The sequence below is a fragment of the Ambystoma mexicanum genome, chromosome 8 (assembly GCF_040938575.1).
Source record: "Ambystoma mexicanum isolate Mex_15411 chromosome 8, UKY_AmexF1_1, whole genome shotgun sequence".
In the NCBI taxonomy this organism is placed as follows: domain Eukaryota; kingdom Metazoa; phylum Chordata; class Amphibia; order Caudata; family Ambystomatidae; genus Ambystoma; species Ambystoma mexicanum.
This window is the reverse complement of record NC_090929.1, coordinates 269,346,346-269,360,486: the sequence shown is the minus strand read 5'-3', so window position 1 is coordinate 269,360,486 and position 14,141 is coordinate 269,346,346. Positions and strand designations below refer to the sequence as shown.

The 14,141-nt window shown below is 44.2% G+C and overlaps 2 protein-coding genes across 5 annotated transcripts in view; one reads left to right on the top strand and one right to left on the bottom strand.

The window, feature by feature from the left end:
- The window catches only part of ASTN2 (astrotactin 2), a 3,972,579-nt gene that overhangs the window by 908,261 nt on the left and 3,050,177 nt on the right, over nt 1–14,141 (bottom strand). The window lies entirely within an intron of this gene.
- Nucleotides 5,543–14,141, top strand: part of TRIM32 (tripartite motif containing 32) — a 28,543-nt gene continuing 19,944 nt past the window's right edge. Inside the window, exon 1 of one of the 2 annotated variants that reach the window (XM_069609666.1) lies at nt 5,543–5,664. The gene's annotated coding sequence lies outside the window, so the exon portion shown is untranslated. Of the gene's footprint in view, nt 5,748–14,141 lie in introns of both variants that reach the window. The other variant, XM_069609667.1, reaches the window with a different exon arrangement.

Genomic DNA, 14,141 nt, shown 5'->3' with positions numbered 1-14,141 from the left:
TGTTGTGGTAACACCATTTTCCTACCTGTTAAGACCTCATGGGGGCTAACACCTGATGCTTTGGCAGGAGTCGACCTGATTGCCATCAAAACCAATGGTAAACGCAAATCCCAGCTGGAACCTGCTTCTGCCACAAATTTCTTTAAAATGTCCACAACAGACCTATTGCTTCTTTCAACTGTACCTGAAGACGCCGCCCGATATGCGATATGTAGTTTCCTTTTCACACCTAGTATTTGCCATACCTTGCTCATTAGAGTACTTGTGAAATGACTTCCTCTGTCTGACTCAATTCTTTGTGGCAACCCAAACCTTGAGAACACATGGTTCACCAGCAATGTGGCTGCTGTTTGCGCACTACAATCTGGTGCGGGAATGCACTCAATCCATTTTGACATCAAACATACCACACTCAGAATATAGCGGTGTCCCCTGCTCGACCTTTTTAAAGGACCTACATAGTCTATTTGCAAATCTGACCATGGGAGAGTTAGGCCTCTTTTCATCAATGGTGCTCTATGCATTGGTGAAGCAGGTTTAAATTGGGCGCATACTAGACATCCTCTAGTATATAATTCCACATCTTGGGACATATGTGGCCAGTAAGCATAATCTTTTAGTATTTCTAATGTCTTTTGTGAACCTCTATGGCCTGCAGTTATGGCATCATGTGCATGGTGTAGCATTAGTCCTCTGAATGAAAGGGGTACTACCCACTGTATTTGCCCTGTTATGGACTCTCTAATCATGAGTCCATCCTGTAATCTAATTCGTTTTTTGTTCTTTAATAGCACCCTCAACTCTTCTTTTCCCATACAATCATTTTCTGTTAAAGGATTTTGTTCAGGATCCATCAAATGATTATAATAGATTCCCAAAATTTGATCATTCTTTTGTGCCTCAATCAAATCTTGGTCTGGCGTGTCATGACTCCACTGCACCACCGGTTGATCTACCTCCTTTGGTGCTTTAGAACGTGTGACTGCATCAATTTGTATTTCACCCATTAAATAATCAATAGGTAGCAATTCTCCCATCACAGCCCCAATCTTAGCCAGATGGTCTGCCTTATCATTTCCCTCCTTATCCTCTCCTGGTGTTTTTAAATGCCCACGAATTTTTCTCCAGTATATTGTCAAATTATTTTTTGACACCAATTTGTCTATGGCTTGTATCATTTTTCCATGTTTAAGTGGCTTTTTGTTGTATGTAACCATGCCTCTTGCTTTCCAACCAGGCAAATACTCCACAAAGCTATTCCGTGCATAGTCAGAATCAGTCACCAGGACAATTTCACTGAACTTTTTATCAACTGCAGTAGCAATTGCTTTATATATGGCTGCCAATTCCGCCACCTGACCGCTCCTATCTCCAATCCTCATCCCTATACTAGGAACGCCTTCACATTTCAACCAGACATTTCCTATTCCTGCCACTAATTGTTTATTACTGTCATTTTCAATGTGAAAAGCACAACCATCCACGTATACAGTTGGCAAATCCTTGCATGTTTTTTCATCAAAAGCTTTGTGTGGTGATTGTTCAAATTCCTGTAAACTAGCTTCCACATCCATTTCATTTGTTATTTGTTCAGCTGCACAGTCATGTAAGTCAGCTAACCCTTGAGCAATTGGGCTCTTTTTATTTTGTCCATATCTTACTTCTACTGGAAAACCTTGTAATGCCAGCGTCCAAGAAGTGATTCTGGATTGCGCTAGATTGCCTGATCTAATTCTTTTACTCTCTAAAAATTGCAAAGGTTGATGATTTGTTTCAATAATCACCTTTTCTCCCTGAACAATGGGGCGGAAATGTTGTAGCGCCCACACAGTGGTTAATAGGGCCTTTTCGCATCCATTAAATTTCATTTCAACTTGGGAAAATGCCTTACTTGCATATGCAATGGTTTTGTGATTCAAATCGTGTTTTTGTGATAACACTGCTGACATACAATGTTCAGAAAATCCTATTTCTATAAAGAAATCCCTGTTCTTTATGGGGTATGCTAAACATGGTGCCTTTACAAGACATTCCTTCAATCTAGCCACTGCATCAGACTGCTCTCTTTCCCATCTCCAGGGAGTATTTAGTTTAAGCAGTTTAGTCAATGGTTGAGTGATTTCTGCATAATTCTCAATGAACTTTCTGTTATAGCCTGTCATCCCCAATAAACTTTTTACTCCTTTCACATTTTTAGGATCTTTTAATCTTTGTATGGCCTCTATTTTCTTCCTTTGTGGATTTAGCCCATGTTCAGTCACTTCATGCCCTAGAAAGTTCACTTTTTTCTTGCACCATTGTGCTTTTTGCAAAGATACTTTGGCGCCTGCTTTCTGCAATTGGCCAAGCACATGTCTTATTTCATCAAAATGGCTTTTAAGGTTTTCATTTTTTATCAAGACATCATCCACATAAACTATTGTCCCTCTTTCCGCTGCATCCGGCATGGCCTTTCTCAAAAATATGCCAAATTCACTCCCACTATTGATGTACCCGAACGGAGCTCTAAGCCAGGCATATTGATTCCTGTCAAATGTAAAGGAAAATAGGTGTTGTATCTCCTCTGCCAATGGCACACACCAATATCCAGATGTGAGATCTAACGTGGTAAATACATTTGAACCATGTAACTGAGCTAGGCCCTGATCAATGAATGGTAGTGGTCATCTAGATACTGGCATGCCATAAAGGCAAAGCCTTACTGTCCCACCCAAATCAAGCTGCCATTTATGGTTCAACAAATTGACTCTGCTAAAAAGGCTGAGGCCATCATGGCAATGGCAATCGCTGAACACTGTCCTATGCTGGCAATTGATCACATTGGCGAAGCATGTAGAGCTGCTTTCCCAGACTCTGGTGCTGCTACCCATTTCAAACTGCACAGGACAAAGTGCACAGAAATGATTAATCGTGTTGTAGCGCCCTACTTTCTGAAAAAGCTGGTTGCTGATGTGGGTGACCTGCGTTTCAGCCTCCTGCTCGATGAGTCCACAGATATAAGTGTTGCTAAGTACCTGGGGATTGTGATAAGGTACTTCAGCGTCACAAAGCAGACAATTGTGTCTACATTTCTGGGGCTTGTTGAGTTGGAGGGAGGAGATGCCAGCTCTATAGCCCGTGCTGTTGTGGCTTTCCTCGAGAAGTGTTCTCTCAAAAAAGAGAAACTCCTGGGGATAGGGACTGACAATGCGTCTGTTATGACGGGGGTTAACAATGGAGTGCATAAAGTGCTGAAGGAGGAGTATGGCCTGAAGGATCTGATCCTTATTCGCTGTGTGTGCCACTCTCTGCAGCTTGCTGTAACTCATGCTTCCAATGAAGGCATCCCCCGTAGCGTGGAAACTTTGGTGCGGGAGACTTACAAATGGTTTTCAGTGTCTCCCAAGCGCAGGTTGGCCTACAAGGCCATATATGAGACCATCAACTGTGGGAAGAAAGCCTTACAGATAACAAAGGTGTGTTCCACACGTTGGCTCTCCATAGAACCTGCAGTTTCACGCATTTTGGACCAGTGGGAGGAGCTTAAGCTTCATTTCTCAGTTACCAGGTCCAGTGAATACTGCTACATGGCTGAGATGTTATACTCCATGTACAGTGATCCACAACACATATTATATCTGACCTTTTTAAAGTCAGTGCTGGGTGAGGTACAGGTGGCCATCAAGGCTTTTGAGGGAGAGCAGGTGGATCCTCTTAAGCTACTTGACAGCTTGGTTAGCCTGATCAAGTCTGTGAGCAGCAGGGTACTCAATCCTCTGGCAAAAATTGATGTACTGAAAAGGCCAATAGATGGTTACATCTGTCCAAAACCGTATTTTGGGCACCTTTTTGAGTCCAAGGCAGCTGAACTCCGCCTTGCGCCAGAGGATGAAAGCAATGTCCGAAAGCGGTGTACATCCTTCACCATCTCCCTCACAAATGAGTTGAGGGTGCGGCTACCGGACAACATTGATGCATTGCAGTATATGTCTGTTTTCAATGTGCAGGAAACTCTGAAGCATAATAAGAGCCCTGGAGAGGTAGTAAAAATAGCCAAGCTCCTTGGCTACTCCCCTGCAGAGATAGACAAGATTGTCCAGCAATGGCTTGTCATCCACCTCAGGAAATGGAACGAGACCAAAAGCACACTGGGCTTCTGGAGTGAGATTTGGAAGTTCAGGGATGCAGCAGATATCAATCCATTTCAAGAAGTCGCCATGGCTGCTGTGTCGGTGTTGTCATTGCCACACTCAAATGCTCAAGTTGAGAGAGTATTCAGCCAGATGGGTGTAGTAAAAACCAAACTTCGCAATCGGATGTCCTTGCAGAGCCTTAACTCTATCCTGTACATCCGATATGGTCTGAAGCTGTCTGGTGAAGCCTGTTATGAGCACCAGCTGCCTGACAGTGTTTTGCAGCAATTTGGCACATCAGCTGCTTACTCTTTCAAGTCAGCTCCCTCAGTTGCTGAACCTGCCATAGAGAGCCATGATGCAGATGATGACATTGTCCCAATCTTTCTGTGAGCGAGAACAGCTTGTGGCTTTTGTGTGTGTGTGTGGAGGAGGGTCGGGAAACAAAACAATAAACTTTGAATTAAGGCCCATCTATTTTCCCACATTGACAGCTTTTTTCTATTGCCAATTTTTTTCTATTGCCCGTGTTTTCTGTTATCTTTTTCTTTCATTTTAGTTAACTAAATGCAAATTGTATTAAAAAAATGGTATGCTCATGTTATACATTGATTTGTTCAGGGCTCCGAACTGGGCCATACAATTAAAAACCAAACATGAGAAAACTAAACAAAAAATTAAAAAATAAAAACCAAGAAAGCAACTCTGCCAGTGTGTATTTTTGGGTCATTTTTGCCTTCTAAACATATATAGGGTGTTTTTTATTCACTTTTTGTTACCCCCACCCACGTCATTGATCCCCTCTCCTACGTCCATTGCGCAACTTGCAAAGGCAATTATGCAAATTAGGCGATGATGTCATTTAGCTACTTTTAGCTACTTTTAGGACAGCCTCTAGCTACTTTCCGGACTGAGGAGTTGGCAACACTGGTGCTGGCCACAGGGCCCTTTGCCTTCAATCTGCCACTGCAACGAGCACTGTTGTTTTGGAGCAGCAGTATAATACAAGACGTCTTTTAAGCATTAAAGTAGTAAGGAAATCCGACGGCCCATATAGCTCGGAATCCCATTTATGTAAAGATGGTGACCCAGACCAGGAGGCCTACACTAATGAGCAGCGTGGCTATTTTGTGTGAACGCTGTTACAATTGCCAACATATCCAAAATACTGCGAGAAACGGTACCGTATGAAGGGAACATCCCCTCATCAAAGCCAAAAGGTGGGAAGTCGGCGGCTCAAATGTACAAAACAATTTCAGAACACAGACACGATTTAAAACGTAATTTCAATTCTCTATGACGCACGATTGGGAGGAGAGCAGGATTTTTTGGACTACGTGTCCCGGCACACCCTTGCTCACGGCTAATAACTACAAGTCCCGGCACACTCAGCGGCACGCTGTATGGACAAACTATGAATGTGGTGACGTTGGAACTACACTTCCCGCAGTCCTGAGCGGCGCGCGGATGCCGTCACCCTGCGGGTCCGGGATTCAGAGGAAAAGCAAGCAACCCAACAGCTAAGCCCACGGAGCAGGCCCCGCCACTGGGGGTGAGTCTTTGGGGGAGGCGTGGACTCTGGGCAACAAGGCGGATAGTGTTTGTGGGCGGGAATGAAAGATCGGGACGGCGCTGGTACGTGGGACTTGGTAGGGCTTTTTATATAAGGCTCAATCGGGGTTGGTGCTATATTTTTATTCCTATAAGTGCTCTTGGTCTCAGATGAGACGTGGGCGCTGCACATCAGTGACATACAGCGCGTTACATCCGGCATTGCATCACTAGTATAAATACACTCCCATGTGGCGTTATGGTAAAGTGATGGTGGCTAGCGGCGTTGCCTACTCGTAGCGTCACAAAATAACCTCGCAGGTTATTTTACAGAGCGACCCGCTTTCAAAACATGAGCAAGGCATGTCTGGACTTCAGAGCCCACCCGATGAGCACCACATGTTTAGAGGTGTCGGGGTGTACATTTGGCCCATTGCAGTTGCTGTGCTTTGAAACTGTTAGGGAACAGAAAAAAAACACTGAATTTCATAATATATGGCAAATACATGTCTGACTTTGGCCAAGCGATGTTTATTGGATGAATGATGAAAGGGCATTTTTTTTTGGCTACTACCTCGAGACACATGCAATTTATGCAACACAAAACGACCTAGAAAGCAACGAAACTTGAATCCTATCACAACTTCAAGTATAATTTCATTCAGTACCATTGATTTTGACAGTAAGACCTGTTTATAAATTTGCAAAAAACTGGATTTTATATAGCACTTCATGTAGCAATTCTCACACTTTAAAGCAAAGTGATGATGTTTTTATTACTAAGTTTAATGGTACGCCTCCCAAAACGACCCAAAAGCAAAACTGTAGTAGCTCGTTTCTTATAAAAACAAGTTTACTATTCCACACCAAAAAAAAAACGGATCTGTTAGGAAATGATGGGTGGCTGGGTCCATGATATAGTGTCGTTCCAGTTATGTGGGTGTTTTGGTGTGGGATTTTGGTCCTGCAAGTTTAAAAGAAGGTAGTTACTGTGGGGCCGGTGGCCAACCTCACTGGTGCTGGGTGACTCAGCACCATGTTGATGTGCCGGGGTCACCCAGACTTACTTGGTTACAGGGTAGGACACAGCCTGGGGGCCGGAGGATCTTGCATCCTGGCCGCCTCCTGGATAGTGGGTCCCTGGGCTGGACCCACGGCACCAAGCTGGTCTGGGGGGCACAGACCTGCAGGGTCCTGCAGGGCTGTGATCACATGGCGCAGGCCAGGGCTGTAGGACCGTGATCACTCTATAGGCCTGCAAGCCCAGAATGAGAGATGGAGACAACAAATGTTCCATAGTTGAAGTCTGCAGCCGTTCTGATGCACGTGCCTGCAGTTGCTCCTTTTATTAGATTGGGCCATGACAGTCATGGCTCATCATAAAAGGGCATTACACATTGGGAGAGACCCACCTCTTAAAAGGGCAATGCACATAGGAGCGTCACACATAACAGTAGTTGGGCCCTGTAGAGATTTAATTGAGGATTTGGTGAGCGGTAGGTAAAAGGCATCATCCAGTAAACAGTAGCTGCTACTGTCGAAAATGTTCCTAGCACGCCGCACATCTACCATCAAACTTGAAATGCACACTAAAAGTTAGTGTCCATTATGTATGACCCATTATGCTATACATGTCTTCCAGCTGTGTCCTAATACATTCACATAATGTCACATAAATATGTGTTACCTCTTTAAGTACATCTTTAGCTCCCTCAGGGCTGAGGTTGAACAAAGTTGGTACCCGTGTGCTGACCAGGAGGGGCCACAACAAATGCCACTTAGGATCCTATATTATATCCCACACTTCAAATTCCCACCCCACGAATAAGTTAATGAAGTGCCTCCACCTACCAAGAACGAGAAGCTGGGGGAAATGCAGCAAATAAAACCACAAACTGGGAACGAAAAGAGCACCCTTCTAGCCTGTCGTTCACGGTGACGCATAAAGGGTAGTGGCTGGCACTCTCTCAATGTTTTTTTTTATTCTGCCGCTTAGCTTGTACCAGAACAGAGCCATACACAACTTATACCCTACCAGAACGCCTCCTGAACGGATAGGGCTCAGCGCTGCTGGGCAAACAATCTCAGTCTCCCCTTAAGCACCTCCGAATACCCGCACTTGCTAAATGCAGGGCACCTGTGTGGCACTTATAGGATTAAACACAGACCTCCTAGAGGGCACATTAGGAGCCTATAGACGGTTTAAGAGGGCTGATATCCCCCCACAATACTAAATTGATCCAAAATTAAAGCATAGGTATTTCGAAGCTGCATGGACTCTCACCCTGATATGACCCAAAAAAGAATAGCAGGAATAGCTGAAGAGGGGTGTCATGCTTGTTGTTTGTTTATTTATTTGTATAACGTAGAATCGGTGCTTTGGGTTACAGAAAGGAAGTGTACAACATTACAGAACATGCAAGGTGGCATAACATACGCAAAGTTCAAAATGATATCTACAGAATAGATGCATCCATTGAGCTAGGAGCCAGGTTAAGGCTGGCGTCAGCACATAAATGCAGTGTCATTTCAAAGGCGAAATGCATGATGCCAACCCTGTTTTATAGGGCAGCAGCAACACACAAATACCAGTGTCAAATCAGTGGGCAGATCAGTGGAGCCAACCCCATTTTATAAGGCGGTAACCACACAAAAATGCAAATGTCAGATCAATGTTTCAGAAGGCAGTTCACCTACATGGAGGCTGCCCCATGTTGCAGGGTGGCGTCAACACACAAGTGCAAAAAAAGTCTCACTACGAAGTTAACCTGCATGGAACCTACCCCATGTTGCAGGGCACCATCAACACACAAGTGCAAAAAGTCTCAATATGCAGTTCACCTACATGAAGGGAACCCCTTGTGGGGACACAATGGTGCAATACAACATGAGATATGAGATAAATGAGTGAGTTATAGAATACATGTCAAGATAGTAGGATAGCGTGTAAAAACAGTAGGATCTTTAGTAAAACGTGCAAAATGCAGCCAGAAACAGCATCACTTAAGATAGAGTTGAGGACAATACAGCTGAATATTACAGTAGTAAAGAGGAGGAGGCTGTGGGCACGGTCGTTGGGGAGCAAAAATAGTGATGCATCGGTAAAATTATACTACGCAGATAGCGAACCTGTTATGCAAAATTCCTACGAACGAAAGTCACAGACGACAGTTGGACAAATATAATAGTCGAGGCTGTTGGTAATAGGTTCTAAGGTGAGGAGGGTGGGGTTAGTAGAAAAGGTAGTAGGTATCAGAGAGCAGACCATGTTATTTCCTCAACATATTTTATACTAGATAAGTGAAACATAGGAGGAGGAGAGCACACGCAGATGCAAGGGCTGAGGGATCAAGGAGTCATGGTATATTGAACCCTCCCTGTCTGAGAACATACATTGGAGGATGCTTTGGGGCTCTGTGGCATCCTCCCTTGCTGGGAACACAGACAATGATGGTGCCCTGGGGTTGGGGTTGGAGCCTCCTGTGGCATCGTCACTTTTTGACCTGATCGCTAACCTTTTCTTTCATCTATACCAGACAGTCTGATCCATCCTTACTCCTCGCTCTGGAATCAAAGCCCCATCAAAGGCTTTACCTGGGCTAGTCCCAAGTATTCTCCCTCTTGAGAGGCCTTCCTCCGCGGCTGAAACCATACAGTTAACTGCTAGTCCATGTTGGATGTGGTTGTCTCCCTCCCTATAAGAGGGGGCCCCAGCCGTTAATTCAAATGAGAAACCCATGGATTGGGGGATATGTTTTTCTGCTCTTACCAGAAATCAAATTGACCTTCCCTGGCTCCTGCCACTTTCTCCCCTCACAGGGACCTAGCTGTCAGTCCCAGGCGTCGAATCCTGTCAATTAGACTGCTGACCTTGTTCATGTCACCATCTCCTTATTGTGGATCCTCCCTGTGACATAGACCCTGGACTCCACACTGCTCCTTAAGGTGAGGAATCTGTCCCTGCAGGCTATCCGGTGGAATCCCAGTGGTACAATACTCAAGTTTAGGAAGTAATGAAAATCTAAACCTTTGCCACTCAGTGGATAGCTCTCCAGAGGAAAACATTAGAGCACAGACACCAGGCTGCAGCTGGCCTCTAAAGGACCAAACCGCAAAATATGTTTGTATAGCACCAGCTGGCCTGAGGCGTAAACATGCATCCTGGTAGCTGTTGGCATCAAGCTAACCAGGCTCTTTTAGACTACACTCAGAAGCTAAATAGCTCTCAGGAGTTATGAACCCTGCAAGTATTTGAGGTTTATGGGATGTATTGAGCCAAACTGGAAGTGTTTTGGGCTTGTGATATGGGGCTGCCACAGTTCTGCAGAGTCGTGCACTTGCACGTGCCAGACCTTCAGAAATGGTGTTCCTATATGAATTAATCTGGTACTGTACATTATTTTTTGTGCAACGGCCTTTCGGCTCAAGGTATGTGTTTATGATTTGGAATTCTACATGTGTATATGAGGTGTTTTGCTGAGAGTGGAGATTTCCTGCTATGGAGTGTTTAAAATGTATTCTTTGGTCTTAGGTTATTTCAGGCGTTATGGCATGAGGTAGATGTAAATACGTTATAATATTGGGTTCTTGATGTGTAGGGTCTTATTGTATGGGGAGTGCAGGCTTCAGTTTCACAAAATAGAAATATATCGTTAGGCGTCCTGCTGTAATGCTGGAGTGTTATGGCGGCATGTTATACGATGTAGGATTGTTGCAGCTGGAGGCAACACCAGGTATCACAATTGCTGGCAGTTATTTATGTTATGTTAATATACTTGGCCAAATCACCACGGTACTACTCTGTTGTAGCTCCTCTGTAGAGTGGTATATTGTTCTCCCCACCCTCTTCTGCCTGGGATATCCAGACGTTTGTCTGCTGGAAGAAAAACAATGAGCGCGGGGAAGATGAGGGTATGGGAAGGCAGTAGGTAGATGTTGCAAACAAAGGTAGGGAGCTCCTGATTGTAACCCAGAAGAGCCTGGTTACCTTACAGCAACAGCTATTGGGAAGTGCTTCAGACTCCACTAGCCAACCAGTGCTATGCAGACATAGCCATGTGTCATTAACTCTGCATGTTTGCGACTTTGTAAAAAGGAGCCTTGGAACTCAAGATACTTGCAGCATAATGAGCCCTATATAATATAGGACAGGTTAAATCTTGCCTTGTGTGCATGGAGGATTCATGTTCTACCTTCTCATTATTCAGAGGTACTTGTGCATTAGTCTATCCTTTGAAGATGAATATGATAGTGATCCAAGCATTTAGAATTTCACCTGTTGGGCTAAGACAAAGCTAAAGGGGATGATGTAAGGTGGGTAGCCCCAGCAATAAACTCCAACGCCGTCGTAAACCAGTACTGACAAAGAGAACAGTTTTCAGTTTTGTTTAGGCATGGTTAGACATTTGCCACTCAGTGCCATTACTACCTGGCAATGTGATGACAACAGATGGAAAAGGGCGCAAGTACCTGGGCATATGATAGCAGTGCCTGGAAAATGCATATCTACCTAGACACAAGCCAAACATTTTGACTTTGTCAGTGATTATTTTGAACAGGACTTCAGTGCAAGGAGATGTCAGGATACACACACTGCTTACAAATCAAGTGCAAGGAGGCACACGTAGCTAAGACATTTCTATTACACCATTGGTGTATTTACAGTTCTATGTGATATCGCATTTTGAAGGTCGAACACCAAAAAGACTGATTTATTAGGGGTCATTTTGGTGTCTTTCAAAATGCCGTAATATCACATTGGGCCCGACCCTCGCTGTGACCTCGATTTTTAAGGTATTCAGGCGGTTGTGGGGAGCGTTTACCCTCGATCCCCTCTTTCATGTCCCCTTCCCCTCCTGTCCCGCACCATTTATCCATCACACACTCAACACCACTCATTACATTTTAACTTGTGCCCCGCCCCCTTCCATTCCCACTACATACATTCACAGACCTCTCCCTCACATGCACACATCCAAACATTTGCCTTACTTCCATCTGCCCCTGCACGCACTCGTGTGCGTCTCAGTGAGCAGCTGCCATTCCCAAAATGGCAGCGCACAGAGAGGACAGCAGTGACAGAGCAAGGAAAGTGCGTGTGGGGGATTCAATGGGGGTGTGAATGGAGATGGAGTTTGAGGTGGGTGAAAGGGGTTTTAGGATCGATTTATAAAGACTGATTATCACAATTATTTTGTCTTTCTAAATCGCTCTGAAATTTTTTTTTCCACAATCGACAGTATTTACAGATGCCAATTTAACTCTGTTCTTTATTAGGTCCGTTAGTGACATTTCTGAGCAAAGTTTGATGTTCACTCTTGATATAGCTAGTTTAAAGAGCTGCCAGGAGGATGTGTTTTTTGGCTGGGTTTGGGCAGTCAGTGAGTGGGAAGGGACATGGTGATTACCATGCGTAGTCATTGGGGGGTGGGCGGGGGTTTGAAATAACCAAGCTGCATGCCTTGGATCCCTTCTCTCTCCTAGCTGTACTCCACTGCAATAGATAGCTTTGGCTTATCATCCATTAGCCAAAACTAAAAAGAATGCAGCAAAAAGGGCTTGTTTTTCAGATGTAGTCGATTAAAGGTGAAGCAACTTTCATTTGCAGCTTTGTGATGAAAAGATTAGCAATAGAATTGGGTGAAGGTCATATTTACAAGGATAGTTTGGGGGGGCTTGCTGGGGGTAGAAGAAATGCGTATATTGTGTTAGGATGAACATCACATGCACTGTGGTGACAAAAAGGCAGTCGGGAGTTGGTGACAGGAAATGTTAGCCCAAAAGGCTGCCACCTAGATTATTAGTGCAGGTTGGCAAAGCTAATCAAATAAGGCATTGTGGGTATGCAAATCTAGGTTAGTATCCCGTATTAGCATCCACAAAAGTGCGAACAACATGACCTCTTCCACATATCAATGGCCTAATATGTACCGCTTCTCTAGAAACAAAATCCGTTTACTCCCTTAAACGAATAATTATGAGCAGATCCTTTAGAAATGTCATCTGTGCGCTCTTCACATCATGAAATGCACGTGCAACTGGATAATAAACAGACCTACTGTTTATAGAGCTATACAAGTGCAAGACAAAATGTTTATTCGCCCTTTAGCAGCCCTGTCTATACAATATAAATTCCCCTTCCTATACAATGGGCAATGTATCAGTGAAGGGTTGTGTAGTAAGCGGCCCTTCTGTGTGAACATAAACCTTTTGCAGGCTATTCGGTCTTTTGGCATCAATGGAAGGGCTGGGGCCCAGGAAAGAGGTTGCAACTTTTGGCGTGGGTGCGAGTACAATCCCAAGCCCACAATGCAACAGCCCAACTTCCAGAACAACTAAACTCCTTTCCAAATGCCAGCCTCTCACACCCACATATTCTCAAGTGTGTATATACTGTCGATATTTATTTTTACCATACCAAACGTAGTAAATGATTTCACAAGGATATTATGATTTGGTGAAATGGGAAGACTGGGATTTGAGCCCAGGTTTCCTTGTGTCCCAGTTTGCAATGCAACTACAGGCTACATCTCCTCCCATCTAACGTCATCCCATCTTTTGTTTTAGACCAATGTAAAGGGGTAGAAAAGCTAGAGAATTAATTGGTAGAGCTGAGCCAGGTGTTCTGGCTTTGTTCCAAGAGTCAAATCGGTGCTGGCATGGCAAAAGACCCATACCTGGATTCCGGCGTCCCCACAACACAAAACCCGTACTTTGCACCCTGTCCGCCCTCCGTGAGAACATAAGAACCATCCTCTCTTGCCATCCTTACTCCTCACAAGTACGTATTATATAAATAGTTAATATTTATTTCTGGAGTAACATTATAGATTATAAACACATATGATTAAGACTTCCCCTGCAGACAGTTAAGGAAAATGAGGCACAGTGATGAAACGTGATTTGCAAAGCATCCTATAATGTGTCAATTGTGGGAGGTGGGGATTTCAGTCCTAGCTTCCAGGTTCCAAAGTTTCAGATTTAGTCGACGGAGGCGATTTCATTTTCTCCTATCCCATTGTCTGTATTGAAACCAACAAAACGCTTTCAGCAAGTTGTCTATTGAAGAGCTAAACTAGTACACTGGTCAAACCTGGCTTCCAACTCGCACGATAAAGCAACCTGACAAAATATAGAAGTCTTAATTGAAACATATGCTTATAAAGCAAGTGTGCATCACTGCATCAGAAAAAAGGGATTGAGCTAGTCCCTAGTCCAACAATCGGGTGCAGTGGTATAGAGGTCAGGCATGGATCTCTGCAGCAGTAGCTCAATCTGCAGACCATTCCAGATTTGTACCTCGGTCTCATTTTCCTTGCACATAAACCTTCTGTGGCTTTCTCTTGCACCACATCCCCAATGCCCTTTCACCCCCTTCCTTACTATTAACTTTCAGACTTCTGTTCCCCTTTTGCGCCATGCCTTAACTCCATTCCCTACCTTACCTCGCACACACCCCCATCTAGTCACCAATTCCTT